This window comes from Hydra viridissima, unplaced genomic scaffold (assembly GCF_058129835.1).
Source record: "Hydra viridissima isolate aposymbiotic clone 2 unplaced genomic scaffold, HvirCarnegie_v1 scaffold_5, whole genome shotgun sequence".
Taxonomy (NCBI): domain Eukaryota; kingdom Metazoa; phylum Cnidaria; class Hydrozoa; order Anthoathecata; family Hydridae; genus Hydra; species Hydra viridissima.
In genome coordinates this window covers 7,157,869-7,161,727 of record NW_028324304.1, presented here as the reverse complement: position 1 = coordinate 7,161,727, position 3,859 = coordinate 7,157,869, and the positions used below count along the sequence as shown (strand labels likewise).

The following is a 3,859-nucleotide window of genomic DNA, read 5'->3' as shown; positions in this document are numbered from 1 at the left end:
TTGTCATCACTTAAAGTGAATTAATATAACTGTTCTAAATGCAACGAAAAGTAACAATTTCGTATGTTTTTGTCTTAGGAAAGAGGCTTTTGGGAAGTCGAGACCGCGACGGTAAACGTGCCAACCGGGTGAGGGCTTCGGGCAATTGTTGAATACTTTTTTTTTATTATCAATACAGTCACTTACAACATCCATGTATAATTTTTTTTGTTTCTTGACGATATGCAAAAGCTTTGCTTTTTTTCCCAAACCAAACAGTCTCACCCAAAGTGGCTCGAACTTGTTTTAAAATCTAGATTTATGCGCAATTTGCTTGACTAACGTCATGTATTGACTTAAAATTTAACTACTTAGTCTACGCGTCAACATGCTAAGTTATGTTTAGTTATAATGAAGTAACCCTAGCAACAGAAAAGCGTATATAAAGTATCGTTGAAGTATCTTTTAAAGATAAATCAAATGAAAGAGTAGGATTAACAATTTTCGCCGAACCGTGGTTGGCCCACATGGGACCCAGTTGGAGCCCGCGGCCAATTTAACATGGGCCCCACATAGTTATTCTGCATGGCTCCCATGTATCGGCCCATCAAGACCCCATATGGGACCCTGCTATTCGTGTTGGCTGGGTACTTGCAAAATCATAGGATTGAGAGGTTATTAACTCCGGATTTAATAAATTACTTGCTAAGATGTTGACTATTTGTGATGCTGTACCCGAACCAGTTTATTCATTTCCTTTTTCAATTTTCAAAAGTCGCTCAAGAGGTTTGCCTTGACTATTAACATATCAAACACATACTGATAAACGATCCTGATGTGATATATCTGGTGTAGTATCAGCAGATACTGAATAAATGCTTGCTTCATGTATCTCTTTTATTAATATGTTACGTGTTTCTTTTGCTAGTAGTTCAATAAATTCATTTTGAGATCGTGGACCTAAGTAAGTAACTTTATGTGATCGTAAAGAAGACTCCTCCATCCAGCGTTTCATTAAAGGATTACGCCTAGAAAGTAATTTAACAAATTGCATAAAATTTGCTCCACTTTCGTCACCATCACCTCGAAATGCTAATCCTTGTCGTGATAATGTTCTAGCATTATCAAATAATGTAACTACAATTTATTTATTGAAATCTTTTTCTTGTTCTAACTTAATTGCTTCTTTTCTATTTGATAATTTTAAAGTTATATCAATATGATTTTCAGTTGGCATAAACTAATAATCATGTAACGCTGCTTTATGAGAAAAACAAGAAAAATGTTGCTGTAATTTACCTAATTTTTAACTCCACAGCTTTTCATTTTATGCTATTGACGAACACCAGGTTTTACTCATTCTGAATCTTAATAAGATCTTCCTGGACCATTTGAAAATAAAGTACATACAAAACAATATGCAAAATCTGTCACAATACAATATTCTAATAATGGATATTCATTGTACCATTTAGAATTAAACTACGCTGTTTAATGTTGTTAACTGTCTTATTAACTGGATATTTAGTTAATTTTGGCTGATGTGGCCCAAAAGCTATAAGATATTGAAGCTGAGATGCTGAAGGAACCGAATCACGACTGCCTGGATCATGATAAATTACGTTATCGATAATATTGTTAATTGGTTTGAACTTTCAGGTGATTTAGATATTTGTTCCGATAAAATATTTACATTTTTTAAGAATTCTTTAGAACTTGATTTTATTCTACTAATGACCTGAATGCTTTCCAATAAGAATAACACAGGATTTAGAAATGTCTCAGATTTTAAGTTAGACAAAATGGCACCACACTCGTTTAAGTCTGTGACAATATTTTCTAACTAACCAGCACACGATAACCAATTGACTTCATCATTTTGCATGTTAGGTTCATCTATTGGAGACAATGGAATTGAATTCTCTTGAAATAAATCCTCCTCTAACATTAGAGAACGATATGTTTCATGGTTCTAAATTATATTAAATTATATTATACTTTATATCATATAAATATACCAAATATTTTAATTCTAAATCAACAAGTAACATATCTTTAATTAAAAAAAATAATAAATGGCAAGTTATAAGGAAATAACTTTAATAAAAAAAATTTAATAAGTTCAATTAAATTAATCCAAAAGAAGTCATAAAATAAATGCTTTTAACTTTTTTAAAAACGATTTTACTATTTTTATCCTTGAATAAGTGATTTTTATTCAAAATGCATTAGGGATTTGTTAAAAAATACATAATAGATTGATTTCTTAAAAAATACATAATGGATTGATTAATTTTTTAAAAAATGCATAAAGGAATAATTGAATTGTTAAAAAATACATAATGGATTGATTGATTTCTTAAATGTTACGTTTTAACTTAAATTAAAACTCAAATGTTTTAAATTATTCTACAACTAAATCAGAATAATTATCGTTGAACTTAATATAACATTAAACCAGGTACATACCGATTCTCTTTTCCCTGCGACTTTGGAAGTTTTAACTGCACTTTGAAAAGGATTTTTCGGGAGCATCAACGTGTTTTATATTTACTGATATCCCATTATGTACTTTTTCTTGGTATTGCTTTTTAAAATCGTTATTAAATATACTGCCACATTTTAGACATTCAACTTTAAATCTTTTACGTTTTGCCTCTATATTACTCGTTCAAGAAATCGTATAACAGAAATTTAAATATTTTAAAACTCAAGAAAACAAAACATCAAGTGCAACTTCGTTGTGGTTTTAAAGACCGCAGTTCCTTATGGTATTAACATGCCTAAAATGTAATTTTTTTAACGTCCAAAAACCGTTCCCAATTTCATTCCCGAAAGTCGTAAATATCAAAAAGTATATAATATATTAATATGAAATTTACATTTTTTATTTTAAAAAATATTTAACAAAACTCAAACACTAAATGTACAAGTTGGCATCAATGCCAACTTCAAATACTAAATGTACAAATGTGCCAACTGACATGCACAAATAACAGCTTTGGAGGGGTGTGACACCCCCTACACCCCCTCCCCTTCAGGACGGCCCTAAATTTCCATCATGCGCGAAGTTTGAAATCGCAACTTTGTTTTCTGAAAGTTTTTGTAATAATTTGTTAATATTGTATTTCTTTTACGCTTTAAAGTTGTTTCTTTTTCAAAAAGTAGTATATATATTTTTTGCATATAATTTTCAAATATTTCGTTAAAATTATCTGCTTTTAAATTACGATTAACGGATAAGAACAACTTTTTTTACTATTTGATTATTTTAAAATCTTTTTGAGGGTAACTTTTTATTAACACTATTTTAAGTATTGCAGTTTCATTATAATGATTTGGTTTTGTTTGCAATTACTATTTATCAATAATTCTATGTTGATTTTCGCAAATTGATTGAAATATTACGTTGAAAACACTGGTTTTGAGTTGTCTGAGATACTGCAATTACACTACGCGCAAAAGCAATTACAAAGAGTGGACATTTCGCAGTTTTCTTAAAATCCTATAAACATAGTTTTAACGGTATTTTTATGAACATATAGACATTTCTCTAATTCGATTTCGCAACTAAATTCTCAGCTTGAAAAAGAGGTCAGTAAGGACAAAAATGTAAACAAATAGCGGCAAAGTATTTTTTCTTTTTCAAAATTTTGGTAGCTAAAAATATTATTTTTTAGCTGGTCGTTTATTATTTATAAAGTTTTATATTCTTCAAGCAAGTTTCTGTAACTTTCATGACATACTTTTATTTTTTTTTCTATGATTGTTTTTTCGGATGATAAGAGTTTACAATTTTCACAATCTACGTTTTTGGTAGAATCGATTATTGTATGAGTTTCAGTATCAATGTTAGTTGTAAACTCTGGATATTTCAACA

General features: G+C 29.6%; 1 pseudogene; it reads right to left on the bottom strand.

The window, feature by feature from the left end:
- Window positions 1-586: 586 nt before the first annotated feature.
- LOC149888309 (uncharacterized) lies at window positions 587-2,641 on the bottom strand (annotated as a pseudogene).
- Between the last annotated feature and the right edge of the window lie 1,218 nt (window positions 2,642-3,859).